A 21,351-nucleotide genomic window follows, 5' to 3' on the forward strand; every position below is an offset into this window, starting at 1 on the left:
AGACAAGGTTATCTGCCTGATGAACTCATTCCACCTCTAAATCGACAGGATGGGACCACCTCTACTAGTAGTCAAGAGAAGGCGGACCTCTTTGCTGAACGCTTTGCTACCAAAATGCAAGTTCCTGATCCAGCAAGGGACCCTCTTTGGCTAGCTGCAAGAACTATGTCAAAATGTCAGTGGTGACAATAAGGCAGGAGGAGGTGCATTTCCTTCTTAAAATCGCTTGACCAAGAAAAGGCTGTGGGCCCAGACAAGTTGAGCCCAAAATTGCTGAGAAGATGTGCAGACCAGCTAGCAGCACCTCTAACTCGCATCTTTCAGCACTGCCTTGTACAGTGTAAATGGCCCCCTCTATGGAAAGAGGCAAATGTAGTCCCTGTTCACAAAAAGAAGAACAGAGCAGACATTAGCAACTACAGACCAGTGTCACTCCTGTCAATCACTGGTAAGATCCTTGAGACAATAATCTCAAGACAAATGACAGTTTTTTGACTACCACTCACTACTTTGTGATCGTCAATATGGCTTCAGGAAAGGTTACTCTGTTGCTGATCTGTTGTTAAACCTCTCCACTAAGTGGCACCAGTCACTGGATGAATCCAAAGTCAGCTGTTTGGTAGCACTGGACATTGCTGGCGCTTTCGACCGGGTGTGGCACCAGGGTCTCTTAGCAAAACTTCAAGCACTGGGAATTGCAGGCTCTACGTTATGTATCCTCAGTGATTACCTTCATGGTAGATCTCTAAGGGTAGTTCTCAATGGAACGGAATCAGCAAGACATCCTATTGGGGCAAGTGTTCCACAAGAAAGCGTACTGGGACCATTGTTATGGAATGTCTACTTCAACGACCTTCTTCATCTCATCCCAGAATCACATGCATATGCAGACGACTGTACACTGACATTCACTTATCCAAGAGAAGAAATGCCAGCTGCCCTAAGCTACATCAATCACCAGCTGAGAGCTATATCAGCTTGGGGAAATAGATGACAAGTAACATTTGCACCTGAGAAAACGCAAATGATGATCGTCGATGGGCACCATGATGGTAATGCTGGCGCAGTAGTAAGGATGAATGGGAGGGTGTTGGCACCTGGAGAAGAAGTTGATATCCTTGGGGTGAAATTTGACTCCAAACTAACCATGAAGAACCATGTTGTAAATCTAGCAAACAAGGCAGCCAGGAAGCTTACAGCACTTCGCCGTATCTCGCATCTGCTTGACAGTAGGGGTTGCAAGATTCTGTACGAGGCACAAGTACGCTCACACCTTGAGTATGCCCCACTTTCTTGGTTTGCCTGCCCCCCCCCCTCTCATCTTCGACTGCTTGACAGAGTGGAGAACAGAGCAAGACGTCTCATCTTTCGCCTGGACCCATCCTGGATAGATCTGTCATTTCAGCAGAACCTTCAACACAGGAGGGATGTGGGTGGCCTTACTGTTATGTACAAGGCCAATATTGTCAAAGTACCCCACTTGGATCCACTTCGAGGACAGCTTGAAACAAGCTTTTATGCCACACGACGGGCAGAAAGCAGCAACTTCACTCTGGCTGTACCCCTCTCCAGAACATCACTCCATCTGAGATCATATATACCCAGGATGACTCGAGTATGGAACACATTCGTACAGCATAATGATGTCAACGAGATAACGTCAGTTGATCAAATGAAAATGCTGGCCCACAGATGGCTCCAACTTCATCCTGTTCCCTACTTGTATGTCTCATAACAATAAAAATGCTTTCAAATGAGCTGATGTAGGTAACAACTCTTAGCTTGCCAATGAAGTTAGGAATCCTTAACCTGTAAATAGCTTGTCAATAAAGCTAGGGATCCGTAACCTTGTCAAACCCTGTGTAAAAAAAAAAGAAAAAAAAAGAGAGAATGAATGAATGAATGAGAAGGGAGGAAGAGAAAGAAGAAGAGAAGAGTAGTGTGAATAACGTGGTCACCCACTATTCACAGAGGGGGACGCTGCCCCCCTTCCCTCTCATTCCACCGTCCACCTGGACCAATTTAGGTGTAATGGTAGACGCAGGTGTCGTCAATGGCACCATGCCACCATGATCGCATAGAGAGAGCCAGGGGAGGCGGAAAGAGGAGGAGGAGGAACTATGGGGGGGGGGGAGAAGCGTGGTAAGAGAAGGAATGGCAGCGGCTACGAAGGGGGAAGGGGAAAGGGGATGTTAGGGGTTGAGAAATGGGGGCGAGGTAGGGAAGTTGTGGAGAGAAGGGTGGTGGTGGTACAGAAGTGTAGGGGGAAAGTGGTGGGAGGGGGCGGGAGAATTATTCAAGCATTATTCGTAATCTCTTTAAAAAATCTCTCCACCGTCACCATCAGTCACCCTCACTATCACTCACCACCGTCACAGTTACTCACCGTCGCTATCACTGACCTCCATCACATGTTAACTCACCACCATCGCATGACTCAATATCACCATTACTTACCATCATCACTCCTAACGATCTCCCACCACCATCGCCATCACTCACCATCATCACCATCACTCACCATCATCACCATTACTCAGCACTGGACCTTGAGCAGTATCATGGCAAATGCCTCCACCATCAGTCATACTGCCTCAGCCCACGTCACTACCACCAACCCTGCCACCACCTTTGCAACCAAACACTGCCACCACCCCTTCAACCAACCATTGTCATAACCCCTGCCACCACCTTTGCAACCAAACACTGCGACCACCCCTGCCACTACCTTTGTCACCAACAATATAATACGTGGCCATAATTTCAACTGCCACACCTGTGAATTCTGAAACCGCTACTCCTGCCAACACCACACCTGCCTCACTGAAACCGCTACTCCTGCCAACACCACACATGCCTCACTGAAACCGCTACTCCTGCCAACACCACACCTGCCTCACTGAAACGGCTACTCCTGCCAACACCACACCTGCCTCACTGAAACCGCTACTCCTGCCAACACCACACCTGCCTCACTGAAACCGCTACTCCTGCCAACACCACACCTGCCTCACTGAAACCGCTACTCCTGCCAACACCACACCTGCCTCACTGAAACCGCTACTCCTGCCAACACCACACCTGCCTCACTGAAACCGCTACTCCTGCCAACACCACACCTGCCTTACTGAAACCGCTACTCCTGCCAACACTACACCTGCCTCACTGAAACCGCTACTCCTGCCAACACCACACCTGCCTCACCGAAACCGCTACTCCTGCCAACACCACACATGCCTCACTGAAACCGCTACTCCTGCCAACACCACACCTGCCTCACTGAAACCGCTACTCCTGCCAACACCACACCTGCCTCACTGAAACCGCTACTCCTGCCAACACCACACCTGCCTCACTGAAACCGCTACTCCTGCCAACACCACACCTGCCTCACTGAAACCGCTACTCCTGCCAACACCACACCTGCCTTACTGAAACCGCTACTCCTGCCAACACTACACCTGCCTCACTGAAACCGCTACTCCTGCCAACACCACACCTGCCTCACCGAAACCGCTACTCCTGCCAACACCACACATGCCTCACTGAAACCGCTACTCCTGCCAACACCACACCTGCCTCACTGAAACCGCTACTCCTGCCAACACCACACCTGCCTCACTGAAACCGCTACTCCTGCCAACACTACACCTGCCTCACTGAAACCGCTACTCCTGCCAACACCACACCTGACTCACTGAAACCGCTACTGCCAACACCACACCTGCCTCACTGAAACCGCTACTCCTGCCAACACCACACCTGCCTCACTGAAACCGCTACTCCTGCCAACACCACACATGCCTCACTGAAACCGCTACTCCTGCCAACACCACACCTGCCTCACTGAAACCGCTACTCCTGCCAACACCACACATGCCTCACTGAAACCGCTACTCCTGCCAACACCACACCTGCCTCACTGAAACCGCTACTCCTGCCAACACCACACCTGCCTCACTGAAACCGCTACTCCTGCCAACACTACACCTGCCTCACTGAAACCGCTACTCCTGCCAACACCACACCTGACTCACTGAAACCGCTACTGCCAACACCACACCTGCCTCACTGAAACCGCTACTCCTGCCAACACCACACCTGCCTCACTGAAACCGCTACTCCTGCCAACACCACACCTGCCTCACTGAAACCGCTACTCCTGCCAACACCACACCTGCCTCACTGAAACCGCTACTCCTGCCAACACCACACCTGCCTCACTGAAACCGCTACTCCTGCCAACACCACACCTGCCTCACTGAAACCGCTACTCCTGCCAACACCACACCTGCCTCACTGAAACCGCTACTCCTGCCAACACCACACCTGCCTCACTGCTTCCAACGCCTTATATTTCACATGAAGTCCGGTTAACTCAGGCATCCTTCATTCAAACTGAACCTGTGTCATCGCTGCCGCATTCACCGTCATCCTTCCTCCTGGAACCTACTTTCATACACTACTAGGAAAGCTACCTACTTTCTCAGAGAAGCCTCTCTTTCTAGAATGAAACCTTTCTTTCCACCAGAAAGAATTCTTCCTATCCAGAAAGAGAGCTTCTAATCCAGAAAGAAACCTTCCCATTCAGAAAGAAACCTTCCCATTCAGAAAGAAACCTTCCCATTCAGAAAGAAACCTTCCCATTCAGAAAGAAACCTTCCCATTCAGAAAGAAACCTTCCCATTCAGAAAGAAACCTTCCCATTCAGAAAAAAACCTTCCCATTCAGAAAAAAAAAATTAAAAAAAATAACTTTCTTCCCATGAGGAAGCATTCCTTTACAAACAAGTAAAACACTTGTTCACAAGAGGTGCTAGTATACGTTCGATAGGGATGAGCCCTAAGATGAGCCGAGGTAGGTAACTATTTTGGGTTGCATCCTGGGGGGGGGTTAGTAACCTTCGACAGGGATGAACTTTGGAATGAGCCGTAGTAAAAACGGCTTTATGCTTGTGAAATTGCCGTGTAACAAAAAATAACTTTACTTCAAGAAAATTTCCTTACTTTAGCTCCCACAAGTTTTTTTTTTCCCCTCCCATATGAACCTTACTTTTCCGAATAAACATTTCTCTTTCCCGAATTAATATCTAAATTAAAGCCCTTCCAACCCCTAAAGGCATAATCTTCTAACCTCTCCGTGGATCTCAAAGCGAGCTTCTCTTCTAAGAGCTCCCCCTAATACCCCTATTTCGTCGTCGTCGTCGTCGTCGTCGTCGTCGTCGTCGTCGTCGTCGTCGCCGCCGCCGCCGCCGCCGCCGCCGCCGCCGCCGCCGCCGCCGCCGCTGCCGCCGCCGCCACCCTAGATAGCCGAGGGTGGTAGGGAAAAAAATTACCTCTTCAAGGACACTCAAAGTTTTGTCGTAGTTTTTGATTTACGAAGGAAGTAGAATGTTTGTGGTGAGGGAAGGTAGCACGAGAGAGAGGAAAGGGGACAGGAGAGAGGGGTAAGGGGGCAGGAGAGAGGAAACTGGGCAGGGAAGACGATGATGCAGGAGAGAGGAAGGATAAAAAGTAGAATAATCAGGAGAGAGGTGAAGTAGTGGATGAGTGGAAGTAGCAGAGAAGGAAGAGGAGGTATGAGAGTAGAGACTGGAGAAAAGAGGTAGAGAGAGAGGGAAGAGCTAGCATGAGTGAGGGAGTAGGAAGAAGGGGGTAAAGATCTTCCTAGTCTCTAACACAGGAGCCTCCAGATAAGTTTGTTGACGAAAAAATAAATTCCAACACTGCTTCACCTCTTTGTAGAAAGCAGACCAAAAACTAGCACTGCTAAGAATGGGATTCAAACCTGGTGGTCCTCTGATCATGATTAGTGTTTAAAAATATCCACCGGGTAACACAATTCCGCCTAAAATTCTTCCAGATGGAATTGTCGTTACTAGCAAACACGGTCACTTGTGCAATTGTAGTGGCCATTGCTGGTGATTTGGATCGGGTGTGACATCGTGACATTTCGGCAAAATTACCAACACTAAGAATGTTTAGCCCCATTCTACAGCAGAGTGAATACCTTCGTGGTCAATCTCTAAGGCTAGTTTTAATAAAATAGTCTGTAGGCGATCGGTTTGGTTCGTCGGTACATACCTCGGTGTGTTAACGACTGCCTTCACCTCATTCCCATAACCAGTACCACGAAGGTAGTAAGGAAAAGGACCTGGATTTGAAGAAAAGAGACAGGTAAAATGAGAAAAAATGGAGGAGAAAAAAATGTTCAAGAGAATATTTAGTAATAGGCAAGACATGAAGGGGTAGGAAAGAAAGGAAAAGTGAAAGGGGAATATTAAGTGGTAAGAAGAACATTAAAGAGTAAGGAGCAAATACAGACATACAGCAGAACTAAGTATAGTCTCAAAAAAAAAGGAATCAGATGCTCGAACATTTAAAGAAGCGAAGAAGGAAGACTGGATGGAAAAAAAACAATGGCAAAGTTTAATCACAACACTAACAATGGATGGGAGTAATAAACAAAAATGAATAAATGAGATCACAACAAAACACACACACACACACACACACACACACACACACACACACACACACACACACACACACACACACACACACACACACAAAGTACTGAATTAAAGTTCATGAAAGAAAAAAAAAACAGAATTGAAGAGAGACTCCACTACCCGAGTTCCCTGAGGACATAAAGAGGAGCTGCCGAGCCTACAATGACAACTTGTGTTAAGGAAACACTGACGTTTGCCAATACTGTATCGCCTTGCTAGATCATCATGTTTGCTTGGTCAACAAGGACGGGATGGGGGAAGACTGGGGAAGGGACAGGTCGCGTCTCTTTCTCCTGCTGGGGTGGAGGACGCCTCTTTTCCTCCTGCTGAGGTTGAGGCCACCTCTTTTCCTCCTCTACTGGAGATTACCTCTCTCCCTTCTACTGAGGTGAAGGCCACCTGTCTTCCTCCTACCGTGGATATCACCTTTTCCTCTTGTGGTCACCCCACTTGCTTCTACTGTGCTAGGGGCTGTCTTTCCAGTTTATTAAGTTTAATTAATGTCAACCGCACAGTGGTAAATCAAGCGACGTATCTCCTGTTTGCCAAATGTAAATATACTTTCATCCCTAAAATAGGCATTAAAATAATTTCTTAGGACATATACACAGATATATACCTCTCAGTTTATTAGGTTTAAATTCAATCGACTACACAAGTGTCAATAAGGAAGCTAGTCACCAGTGTACCACCATTCAAGGATTCTCTAAGCAATAAAAAGGGAGATATACACCTCCCTAAAAACACGGAGATGTATACCTTTCGTGTATGGTTGGTTGGTTAATGAGGCTTGAAGCCTTTTGACTAAACGAGGGTCATTAAGGCTGCATTACACTGTTCACCAGGAATCATGCGTACCTTAATTTCTAAAGTTGGGATTAAGTAGACTGTCCGGGTATATATACCGGTGTATATACGTGAATCTGTTATACCAAGATATTTTTTCCTGTAGTACTAATGACGCAGTTGACTTTGGTCAAAAACGTTAGTTTTAATACAAATTATGGCATACTTACTTGCTACATCTATATCTAAAAAAACAGTCAGAAATCTTGATATAATAATATTTGTAAAAAAAATATTTTCTAATATTCAGAAACATTAACAACTCATTTTCACTCGTTTATGGTCGGGATATTAATTTTATTTTGGGATATGGCAAACCTGCTTAAACGTGTCCTTTTTAAGGCTGTGGAAGACGGGGAATTCTGAGAGCCTGTCCAGAAATATGATGGGCAGCCAGGGGAGGAAGAGAGAGGCTGGAAGAGGAAGGGAGAGGATGGGAGAGGCTGGGAGAGGAAGGGAGAGGCTGGGAGAGGAAGGGAGAGGCTGAGAGAGGAAGGGAGAGGCAGGTAGAGGAACTGACCCGAAACCAAAACACTCATTTGCATGCCACACGAGACTACACCTTCAAAAATTTCGACCGAGAGCGAGCGAGCAGGATTTTAGACAACAACTGCCGGAGTTAACGTCAGGAAAGTGAAGACTCTAGCCTGATGCACAGACAGACGAGTGAATACTGTACTTCTGTTTATATTGTAACCTGCAGTTATCATGTAGTTTGTCTCCCAGACAAACGAAGAAAATACTACTGGTATTACTAATATACTCTGTTTCTATTATTATTGTTAGTAATAATAATAATAATAATAATAATAATAATAATAATAATACCACAACTAATATCCCCCTAGTACTACAATTCCACTGATACTACAGCTACCATCACCACTACTGTTATCATCACTACCAAGTTTAACACTTTTGTTACTATTAATACTACTACTACTACTGCTGCTACTACTACTAATTCTGCTGCTGCTACTACTATTAATTCTGCTGCTGCTACCACCACTACTACTACAACTACTAACGCTACTACCTACACTACCAATACTTCTACCACTGTAACTGTTATAACTACGATTGCTATTAGTTTAATTCCTACTACTATTAATAGTAGATAAACAAGACACTTGCGTAACTCTTTAATATCTTCATTTCTGAAATGTTTCTTCTTCGTAGCAGTCTTCTTCAATCGAATACAGAAGTGACTAAATATACTGGAGACAGATGGAGGAGATCAAGGCACAACTACTTCTGTTATAGCTCTTACCACGTCATGGGGGAAACTCAGTTTTCACATAATTACTAACGAGTTGCAGGATATTGAAATGTTTGGAAAGTCTCAACTACGTGTTATTGTAGGTGAGATAACAGCTTCGTTACATAACCCGGAGGTAGTGACGGTGACAACGACCACCCGGAGGCAGTGACGGTGACAACGACCACCCAGAGGTAGTGACGGTGACAACGACCACCCAGAGGCAGTGACGGTGACAACGACCACCCAGAGGTAGTGACGGTGACAACGACCACCTGGAGGCAGTGATAGTGACAATGACCACTTGGAGGCAGTGACGGTGGCAACCACTCAGAGGTAGTGACGGTGATGACAACCACCAGGAGGTAGTGACGGTGATAACGACCACCCGGAGGTAGTGACGGTGATAACGACCACCCGGAGGTAGTGACGGTGACAACGACCATCTAGAGGTAGTGACGGTGACAACGACCACCCAGACTTTGTGACGGTGACAACGACTACCCGGAAATAGTGACGGTGACAACGACCACCCAGACGTTGTGACGGTGACAACGACTACCCGGAAATAGTGACGGTGACAACGACCACCCAGACGTTGTGACGGTGACAACGACTACCCGGAAATAGTGACGGTGACAACGACCACCCAGAGAAGAGAAAAAAAACGGCGAAGTTACGGTGTTCTACGTTATTCCCTATTTCAGTAATACGATCTGAAGTTATTTAGTAAATATGTATGTGTATATACATATATGTACTCGCCTAATTGTACTCCCCTAATTGTGGTTGCAGGGGTCGAGACTCAGCTCCTGGCCCCGCCTTTTCACTGAGTGCTACTAGGTCCTCTCTCCCTGCTCCATGAGCTTTATCATACCTCATCTTAAAGCTATGTATGGTTCCTGCCTCCACTACCTCACTTGCTAGGTTATTCCACTTCCTGACTACTCTATGACTGAAGAAATACTTCCTAACATCCCTTTGACTCATCTGGGTCTTCAGTTTCCAATTGTGACTCCTTCCGTGTCTCCTTTCTGGAACATCTGGAACACACACACTCATATCCTGTGTGTGTGTGTGTGTGTGTGTGTGTGTGTGTGTGTGTGTGTGTACTCACCTAATTGTACTCACCTAATTGTGGTTGCAGGGGTCAAGACTCAGCTCCTGGCCCCGCCTCTTCACTGATTGTTACTAGGTCCTCTCTCACTCTGCTTCCTAAGCTTTGTCATACCTCGTCTTTAAGCTATGTATGGTTCCTGCCTCCACTACATCACTTGCTAGGCTATTCTACTTCCTGATGACTCTGTGACTGAAGAAGTACTTCCTAACATCCCTGACGTACACAGTGTACAGTGTCTTGAACGATTCCTTACTAAGGTATCGGAACGCTATTCTCAGGTTTGCCAGGCGCCCATATGCTGCAGCAGTTATCTGGTTGATGTGTGCCTGCGGAGACGTGCTCGGTGTTATGGTCACTCCAAGATCTTTCTCCATGAGTGAGGTTTGCAGCCTTTGTCCACCTAGCCTATACTCTGTCTGCGGTCTTCTTTGCCCTTCCCCAATCTTCATGACTTTGCATTTGGCAGGGTTGAATTCGAGAAGCCAGTTTCTGGACCACGTGTCCAGCCTATTCAGGTCTCTTTGTAGTCCTGCCTGATCCTCATCTAATTTAATCCTTCCCATTAACTTCACATCATCTGCGAACAGGGACACTTCAGAGTCTATCCCTTCCATCATGTCATTCACATATATCAAAAATAGCACTGGTCCTAGGACTGACCCCTCTGGGACCCCGCTCGTCACAGGTGCCCACTGTGATACCTCATCACGTACCATGACTCGTTGTTACCTCCCTGTCAGGTATTCTCTGATCCATTGCAGTGCCCTTCCTGTTATACGCGCCTGATCCTCCAGCTTCTGCTCTAATCTCTTTTGAGGAACTGTATCGAAGGCCTTCCTGCAGTCCAGGAAAATGCAATCAACCTACCCCTCTCTCTCGTGTCTTACTTCTGTTACCTTGTCATAAAACTCCAGCAGGTCTGTGACATAGGCTTTCCCTTCCATGGGTCCGTGCTGGTTGTCATTTATAATCTCGTTCCGTTCCAGGTGCTCCACCACTCTCCTCCTGATAATCTTCTCCCTGACTTTGCATACTGTACACGTCAGCAGCACTGGTCTGTAGTTTAGTGCCTCGTTTCTGTCTCCTTTCTTAAAAATGGGGACTACATTTGCCGTCTAACATACATCAGGTAGTTGCCCAGTTTCAATGTATGTATTGAAGATTGTGGATAGTTGCACACACAGCATCTCTGCTCCTTCTCTAAGGACCCACGGGGATATGTTGTCCGGACCCCTCGCCTTTGAGGTATCAAGGTCACTTAGCAGCTTCTGCACCTCCTCCTCCGTTGTTTGTATGTCATCCAGCACCTGTTGGTATATTCCTTGTTGGTGTTCACCTCTGTGCTGTTTCCTCAGAGCTCTTCCTGTCTCTACTGTAAATACTTCCTTAAATCTCATGTTGAGCTCCTCACATACCTAGTGATCGTTTCTTGCGAGTTCCCCACCTTCTTTCCTCAGCCTGATCACTTGGTCTTTGGCTGTTATCTTCCTCCTAATGTGGCTGTATAGCAGTTTCGGGTCAGACTTGACTTTCGATGCTATGTTATTTTCATACTGTCGCTGGGCCTCCCTCCTTATCTGTGCATACTCGTTCCTGGCTCTTCGACTAATCTCCTTATTTTCCTGTGTTCTTCACCTTCTGTACTTTTTCCATTCTCTATTGCACTTAGTTTTTTGCCTCCTTACACCGTCGGGTAAACCAGGCGCTCGTTCTGGTCTTCCCATTATTTCTGTTGCCCTTGAGAACAAACCTTTCCTCTGCCTCTTTGCATTTTGTTGTTACATATTCCATCATAGGGGGTGTGTGGACCAGGTGTTTACAGTGAAACATATAAGTGAACAGTATTTAGATAAGGCTAAAGAGGTCTTTGTGGCATTTATGGATTTGGAAAAGGCGTATGACAGGGTGGATAGGGGGGCAATGTGGCAGATGTTGCAAGTGTATGGTGTAGGAGGTAGGTTACTGAAAGCAGTGAAGAGTTTTTACGAGGATAGTGAGGCTCAAGTTAGAGTATGTAGGAAAGAGGGAAATTTTTTCCCAGTAAAAGTAGGCCTTAGACAAGGATGTGTGATGTCACCGTGGTTGTTTAATATATTTATAGATGGGGTTGTAAGAGAAGTAAATGCGAGGGTCTTGGCAAGAGGCGTGGAGTTAAAAGATAAAGAATCACACACAAAGTGGGAGTTGTCACAGCTGCTCTTTGCCGATGACACTGTGCTCTTGGGAGATTCTGAAGAGAAGTTGCAGAGATTGGTGGATGAATTTGGTAGGGTGTGCAAAAGAAGAAAATTAAAGGTGAATACAGGAAAGAGTAAGGTTATGAGGATAACAAAAAGATTAGGTGATGAAAGATTGAATATCAGATTGGAGGGAGAGAGTATGGAGGAGGTGAACGTATTCAGATATTTGGGAGTGGACGTGTCAGCGGATGGGTCTATGAAAGATGAGGTGAATCATAGAATTGATGAGGGAAAAAGAGTGAGTGGTGCACTTAGGAGTCTGTGGAGACAAAGAACTTTGTCCTTGGAGGCAAAGAGGGGAATGTATGAGAGTATAGTTTTACCAACGCTCTTATATGGGTGTGAAGCGTGGGTGATGAATGTTGCAGCGAGGAGAAGGCTGGAGGCAGTGGAGATGTCATGTCTGAGGGCAATGTGTGGTGTGAATATAATGCAGAGAATTCGTAGTTTGGAAGTTAGGAGGACGTGCGGGATTACCAAAACTGTTGTCCAGAGGGCTGAGGAAGGGTTGTTGAGGTGGTTCGGACATGTAGAGAGAATGGAGCGAAACAGAATGACTTCAAGAGTGTATCAGTCTGTAGTGGAAGGAAGGCGGGGTAGGGGTCGGCCTAGGAAGGGTTGGAGGGAGGGGGTAAAGGAGGTTTTGTGTGCGAGGGGCTTGGACTTCCAGCAGGCATGCGTGAGCGTGTTTGATAGGAGTGAATGGAGACAAATGGTTTTTAATACTTGACGTGCTGTTGGAGTGTGAGCAAAGTAACATTTATGAAGGGATTCAGGGAAACCGGCAGGCCGGACTTGAGTCCTGGAGATGGGAAGTACAGTGCCTGCACTCTGAAGGAGGGGTGTTAATGTTGCAGTTTAAAAACTGTAGTGTAAAGCACCCTTCTGGCAAGACAGTGATGGAGTGAATGATGGTGAAAGTTTTTCTTTTTCGGGCCACCCTGCCTTGGTGGGAATCGGCCGGTGTGATAATAAAAAAAAAAATATTCCATCATTTTGTTTACCGACTTTCCTACCAGTTCTCTGTCCCAATGAACCTCTTGCAGGAACTTCCTCAAACCTATGTAGTCCCCCCGTTTATAGTCTGGCTTTTCCCATTCATCTCCTGTTATCCTCTCCACTTGTAACTCTACTAAGTATTCAAAGCACAGAACCACGTGGTCACTAGCTCCTAGGGGCCTCTCATATGTGATGTCCTCAATTTCTGAACTGCTCAGGGTGAACACAAGGTCCAGTCTTGCTGGTTCATCCTCCCCTCTCTCTCTGGTAGTGTCCTTAACATGTTGATGCATGAAGTTTTCCAGTACCACATCCATCATCTTTGCTCTCCATGTTTCGGGACCCCCGTGTGGCTCCAGGTTTTCCCAGTCGATCTTCCTGTGATTGAAATCGCCCATAGCCAGTAACTTTGTTCTGCTCTGGCCTGGTGGCTACAGCTCTCGCTTCACACTCGGAGGGCCCGGGTTCGATTCCCGGCGGGTGGAAACATTTCAACACGTTTCCTTACACCTGTTGTCCTGTTCACCTAGCAGCAAATAGGTACCTGGGTGTTAGTCGACTGGTGTGGGTCGCATCCTGGGGGGACAAGATTGAGGACCCCCAATGGAAATAAGTTAGACAGTCCTCGATGATGCAATGACTTTCTTGGGTTATCCTGGGTGGCTAACCCTCCGGGGTTAAAAATCCGAACGAAATCTTGTCTTATCCTATCTCGAGTGAGCTCTTCTTGCCACCTCAGCCAGTGTATCCACCATTGCTCTGTTGCTCTCTTCATATTCCTCTCTTGGCCTCCTGCAGTTCTGTGGTGGATTATACATCACTGCAATGACTACCTTGTGCTTCCCAGACTGAAGTGTACCTACTATATATTCTCTTTCTCCAGTCTCGTCCATGCCTCCCATTTCCCCAAATTTCCATCGTTTTTTTATGAGCAGTGCAACCCCTCCTCCCCCTCTGCTCCTTCTATCTTTCCTCAGGATCTGATATCATGGTGAGAAGATTGCATCTGTTGTTGTCTCAGTTTCGTTTCTGTGACTGCTGTGATGTCTGGGGACTTCATTGATTCTTTCATGCCACTCCTCATTTTTGTTCGTTATTCCATCCGCATTCGTGTACCAAACCTTCAACTTCTGTTTTAAAACTGTGGTCCTGGGAGGATATTGGGATTGGGAGAGCAGGAGCTCTGGTGGGGGCCTATGGGGGTTTTGCAGAGGGGGCAGTGTTCCCATAGGGGGTTGCTGTAGGGTTGGGGTTTGTGGTGTGGGGGGTGGGGACAGAGGGATCGGTGTGTGATTGTTGGTTTAGTGTGTTCAGGTGCCTTGAGGTTGCCGTGGTTAGGGTTCTTCTGTGGGTGTTTCTGGGGGGTGTATTTGCCCTTCAACCTGTCTGGGTTACTCTCCTTTTCTTTGTCACTTCCTCCCATTCCTTTCGTTTTTAGCACACACTCTTTCAGCATCCTCCTTTCCTCTTGCGTTATGTCTCGATCGAGGTACACACTCTGGAATTCCAGTTTGTCTCTCAGCCGTGCTTTCTCCTGCAGGATCATGGCTCGAGTTGATTCTACCTTGAAAATTTTCTTTGAGAGGCCGCTTCCTTCTCCTTGCGAACCACCCAATTCTCCGAAAATTTACCACCTGGGTCATGTCACCCTCGCCTATTACCTTCATGATACCTTCAATCACTTTCATCTCCTGTTTTCTTTCATCATAGGTTTCCCTTTTGGCTTCCTGGTGTGTGTGTGTGTTTAAGTGTAAATACCTATTTCATAACTTCACGAATATTCTTGCCGTGTCCTGTCTTCAGTAATTTTTATCATAATACATTATTTTTTTTTTAATTTCCGTTGGGTGTAACTCTTTTTGCTTTCCTACTCTGTCTCTTCACTTTAAATGTGTTTTCCAGTTTAGTTTCAGTTAGACGGACTTTATGTGGTTTCTTCTCCTGTATGTTCTTAGTTCAAGTCATTTTTTTAATTAATCCATGTTAATATTAAGATCTTTACACGAATGTTAACCTCACTATTTCCGTATTTTTCATTTATTTTGATTTGGTTGCAGTCTATCCAGTAATCATTTCTATGAAAAAAATTAGTGGAAATGGCCCCGTTTTCTCTGTATAAAAGGAAAATATTTTCTTCCTCATTTCTATCATCTTATAACCTCTTAGCAGTGTATATAAATGTTGGTATTTTCAAGCTATCCTCCACTGAAAGGCCTTGTTTCATTTCAGTGTCTTCACAGCCCAACAGTTTTTTATATCTCTGACTCTCTTTTGCAACTCTTCCTTACTTACTCTGTCTGAATGCTATTCTTAGCGACCTGTTCTAATCCTTCTCGTCATATTTTCCACTATATATATCCCACTATATGCTGCTGAATACTAAACTCCAACAAACATTTTGTCTGTGTACACACGTGCGTGCATATATGCAAAACAACCACGGGAGGAGTTGAATGATAGCGCTAGGCCTTTCGTGTTACAAGCAACACATCAGGAGCTTACAATGATGCTTGGACGACCTCCTCTTTTCTGCATCACTGTAAACTCTTGATGTTGTATTGATTGCAACACGAAAAGCCTAGACCTATTTTTCAACTCCCCCGTGATTTTATATATATATATATATATATATATATATATATATATATATATATATATATATATACATTATATATATAATATACATACATGCATATAAAATATATATATACTATCATACTTCGCAACTTATGCTGCAGCAAATTTACTAATTGAATTTAGTTTGGGAGAGCAAATTCCGGTGATCTATCGGCAGTGGGTGAAGGAATTAGCGTTGAAATTACGCAAAAGGCGGAGAGCACATCAAAGGCAGTAATCAAGGTCCACTGGCACTGCAACAGAAAATCAAGAGCCTTAGTTCCTGCACTCCCGAAACTCCAGCGTGGGAGGGAAGAGGGCTTGGTGCTGATGAGTGCTGGGGATACTGAGTGGGTGTTGACTGGGTGCTGTGAGTGCTTGTGGGTCATGGTGGATACCTGGTGGGTATGGGAGATCTGAGGTTGTTGAGCGCTGGAGACTGCTGGGGTCATGAGTGCAAAGAAGGAGAGTTGAGGTACTCGCGAGACTGAATTGTACTGGAAGAGAAAAACTGGTTGAATTCTTATGTCGGTATAAAGTACTGAGTGATAGAGAAAGAGTTAACAAGAGCACACAAGGACGTTCACACGAAGGAATACAACATAACAGTGAATATCTCCGAAATCTGTCGAAGCAGTATGCTTCTGATACTGTACTTTATTTCAGGCAGTAGAGTGATACAATACCTGAATTTTGAGTGAATAATCCGTTGTCTGTCATTAGAGTTGTCATAAAACAAAAGTGACTAAATTAAAAAAAGTTGCACTAATGGTGGTCCATTCAATAAAAGCCTGTCCACATCTTCCTCATCCAAAAAGAAGAAACTTCGAAAAGAGCTAATAAGAAATAAATGAAATTTAATGTATTTTTTTAAAACAATTACATATTGTGGGCTTGAATCAAGAGCCATTCCCATGTACAGTTTATTTATGATCCTCTCTTCCCAAGTCAAGGACAAGAGTAAGCGGCCCGTTGTCCGTGATACGGTTTTTTAGGTTTCGTTTCTGCATTAGCTGACGCAAAATTAGTGAAGAAAGACTAATTTTATTTCCGAATAATTTTGCGGTAGACCAGTGTTATCTGCAAGCTGCTCGTGTACCAGAGATTTGTTACAGTCTCGAATGCTTGATACCGTAGACTAATATTCTTGTCACCAGTGAGAAACCCACTTCTTCTGCATGACGTGTCGTTCAATACATTAAGGGAAATCTTCGCTGAAAGAAACAGGATTTTTCACTGATCATAGAATTCCAAAGTGTCATATGCCACAGAGCATCTCACCACACAGGAAGGACATGTTAGATGTCAGTATCGAGAGCAGAGAAGTGAGTGAACGTTAAAAACATTTGAAACAGAACTTTAGGTTGACTCATTTCGTGTTTCTTATCTCTAATATTTAGAACTTTCCATCAACGATGTATCTGAAATTTTATATTTTTTTCTTAAGATCAGCTTTCCTCATAATGGAGAAAAAATCGAAGATAAATTTCAAGTATCATTATAGACTAAAATATCATCGGGTTGTTTCATTTCATCTCTGAACACTGAGCATCATTACAGCTGTAAAAATTATTGAATTATAGCTATTGCTTTCTTTGAATTTCTCTGACTGATGACATAAGAACATAAGAAAGAAGGAACACTGCAACAGGCGTACTGACCCATGCGGAGCAGGTCCATGTCCCCCCCCCCACGGATTAGACCAATGACCCCCCCCCCGGATTAGCCCAATGACCCATACAGTCTGATCATCTCCACTCAAGGATGGAGCACTGCACCAGACCCAGCAGCACAAGCTAGTCAGGTCCAACTCACACCCACCCACACCCACTCATGTATTTATCTAACCTATTTTTAAAACTACACAACGTTTTAGCCTGAATAACCGTACTCGGGAGTTTGTTCCACTCATCCACAACTCTATTACCAAACCAGTGCTTTCCTATATCCTTTCTGAATCTGAATTTTTCCAACTTGAAACCATTGCTGCGAGTCCTGTCTTGGCTGGAAATTTTCAGCACGCTATTTACATCCCCTTTATTTATTCCTGTTTTCCATTTATACACCTCGATCATATCCCCCCTAATTCTACGCCTTTCGAGAGAGTGCAGATTCAGGGCCCTCAGTCTATCCTCATAGGGAAGATTTCTGATACATGGGATCATCTTCGTCATCCTCCTCTGTACGTTTTCCAGAGCATTTATATCCATTCTGTAATACGGTGACCAGAACTGAGCAGCATAGTCTAAATGAGGCCTAACCAAGGATATATAGAGTTGAACAACAACCTGAGGACTTCTATTATTTATACTTCTAGATATGAAGCCAAGAATTCTGTTAGCTTTATTGCGAACACTAATGCAATGTTGTCTTGGTTTTAGATTACTGCTAACCAGAACTCCTAAATCCTTTTCGCAATCAGTAGTATTAAGATCGACATTATTTAGTTTATATGTGGCATGGTTATTTACCTGTCCAACATTTAGAACTTTGCATTTGTCAATATTAAACTGCATCTGCCACTTCTCCGACCATTGCATCAGTCTATTCAAATCATCCTGGAGTGCTCTAGTGTCCTCGTTAGAATGAATTGGACGGCCTATTTCGGTGCCATCAGCAAATTTGCTTGTGTCGCTATTTATTCCCTCGTCTATGTCATTTATGTAAATTGTGAACAACAACGGGCCCAACACTGACCCCTGAGGAACACCGCTTGTGAAGTGCCCCCATTCTGATTTCTCCCCATTTATACAAGCTCTCTGCTGTCTATTTGTCAGCCATGCATAGGTGATTAAGCTCACTAGAGATCATTGTCTTAGCCAAGTGACTTTCTCCGCCCATGAATGACAGCGGCTTGATCAAACCAGATTATCATCCAGTATCAATGCTGTACGACTCTTTCGGGTTTAACGCTTCCAGATGAATAATGGTATAAAAGTGCAGTTTCTAACATTAGAAAAAGATAAAAGTTGTGGGCTTACAGAGCACTGGGATCAAATGGTCACTCTGCACTCTCAACATTTAAGATCTCTCACATGCGCAACATGCAACCCACATTTAAATTATAATGAAGAAAAATTACTTAAAATTTATTAAAAAAAATAAATATTGTAAAATAATAGTTTAACAATGTTATTATTGTCCCTTATAAAGGTCATCAAATTAAGCACACTGAGTTTCTTATGAAATGTCAGCGAGGTCTCTGCAGATCCTGATTATTATAATGTCAGACAGGTCTCTACGGATCCTGATGATTATGATGTCAGCCAAGTCTCTACGGATCCTGATGATTATGTCAGTGAGGTCTCTGCAGAACCCGATTATGTCAGCAAGGTCTCTACGGATTCTGATTATAACGTCAGCAAGGTCTCTACGGATCCTGATGATCAGTGTCAGCGAGGTCTCTACGGATCCTGATGATTATATTGTCAGCGAGGTCTCTACAGCTATCCTGATGATTAGAGAACCTTTAACTAAACTGATAAGGTTGAAGATATGTCAAGAAGCGGCTCAACAGGGTAGAAGAGTCTGTAGTAATGTGTGTGTGTGTGTGTGTGTGTGTGTGTTTACTGAAGTTGCTCGGAAAATATAAGTCATTAAGTAAATTCTCTAACAGAAGTGTGTTTTACAATGAAAGTATTTATATTCGTGCCAATGGGAAAAAAAATTCTTTTGTTAAAGTCACAAAAAAATAATAACACATCCCAAAGAAACCTTATTTAAATTTTGAGTTTAATACTAGGTTTGATTAGGTTGGGCTAGGCTTCCTTTTTTTTTTTATTACCAAAAAATAATTTTTGCCCTTCAGGCTCAAAATATCATTATCTCCTTGCACAACTCATTCAAAATTTCACAATTTACACAGTAAAAAAGCGAACAGCTGAAATAAATATTAAACAAGAAATAACAACCTTTAAAGTTTTCGCACAAAAACGATATTTATTTCAAAACCCACTTTTTATTACACACTGTAAATTATGACACCTACCTCTGTCGTCGAGCAGCTCAGGTAAATATTCACCATCATATGTATATATGTGTGTGTGCGCGCGTATTATGTATATAGGTGTATGTGTATTATGTATGTATATATGTGTGTGTTTGTGTATTATACATGTGTATATATGTGTGTGTTTGTGTATTATACATGTGTATATATGTGTGTGTGTTTGTGTATTATACATGTATATATATATGTTTGTGTAGTATTATAAATAAATAAATATATATATATATATATATTAGGTCAGAGATCATGAATACATTGGTACAATATGTCAGAAATTAATCTCCTCCAGCTCATCTAAAGCTGGATGCCAACCAAGTATGCAGCAAGCATTTACCCTCTGAGTGGCCAGAGGGCAAATGTGGCCACCCTTAGGTATCTAGTGGTGTCAGCGAGTCTGGTAGCCAGTTCTTTGAGGAAACGTGTGGCGTTTTTTCGCACATGATTCGAAGGCCTCTGATCCCACTGCAACGAACTGATACTGATGTCTTATGTCTATGTAACTGTTGATCTTGTACTCCTCCCTCTGAACTGCAGCACCTCTCTGTTGCCAGACACTGTGGCAGATGTAGGTGTCAGCCAACATGGACACGCAGGTATAGTTCCATGCTAAAAGCTTGCCATTCCTCGAAGGATAGATGGTGATCACGTCAGGGCAGTTCTGCGGGATTGTGAGTGTTGTTGGCTGGGCATCCAGCTGTAGCAAGGCTCTTCTTTATGATGTCGTTATTTCATTGTGTCTTGCTTGCCAGCCCTTGGTTTTGGAGCAGTTAAGACCATGTAGACCACATTGGTCGGTTTGTACATCGCTGCAAATACACGTATATTACGGGTGAATTGTGGTAGCGAGGCGGAGAGCCATTGCAGTATGGCACGACATTATACATGTCGTACCGAATAGGTAAAACTGGCTTTAATAGCAATGCTCTTCTTGCCGAATAAGGCAAGTGAAAATTTGTGTATGCAGTAAATTCGCAAAAATCATTCTTAACCTAACGAAAAAATATATCATTGTGTTTATGAAATTATTGTAAACTTATCTAAAATATATTCAGTTGGATCAGGCTAAATTAAATTGCGCTTGTTATAATAAGGTTAGGTAAGTTTTCTAAGGTTGTTTTGGTACAAAATAATTTTTAGATTAATATAAATGAAAATAAATATATCTTTAAACGTATAAGATAAAATTTTATAAAGGACGTAATTTTAAACGAGTTCTTGCTATCTGACCAATTTTACTTATTTAGGATGACATTTTATATATATATATATATATATATATATATATATATATATATATATATATATATATATATATATATATATATATATATATATATATAAATTAATAAACAAATACAATGAAACAATTTTTTCGTTAGGCTCAGAATGATTTTTGCGAAATTGTTGCATACACAAATTTTCGCTTGCCTTATTCGGCAAGAAGAACGTTGCTATTTAAGCCTAAATCGCAAGATTTGCCTATTCGGCGCGATACACACACACACACACACACATATATATATATATATATATATATATATATATATATATATATATATATATATAGTGGGACCCATAGCCTCGGAGAAGTGGATAAAAAGGCTTCAAGGAAGAATATTTGGATTTCTTCCTGAAGCCATTTGAATATTCCACTTCCCCTACCACCCCATCTTTTAAACTATTTTTTTTACCAATAGGAATATTTTATTACATAATATGGTACAGAAGATTTAAGAGATACATTGTTGATAT

This window comes from Cherax quadricarinatus, chromosome 17 (assembly GCF_038502225.1).
Source record: "Cherax quadricarinatus isolate ZL_2023a chromosome 17, ASM3850222v1, whole genome shotgun sequence".
NCBI classification, from domain to species: Eukaryota; Metazoa; Arthropoda; class Malacostraca; order Decapoda; family Parastacidae; genus Cherax; species Cherax quadricarinatus.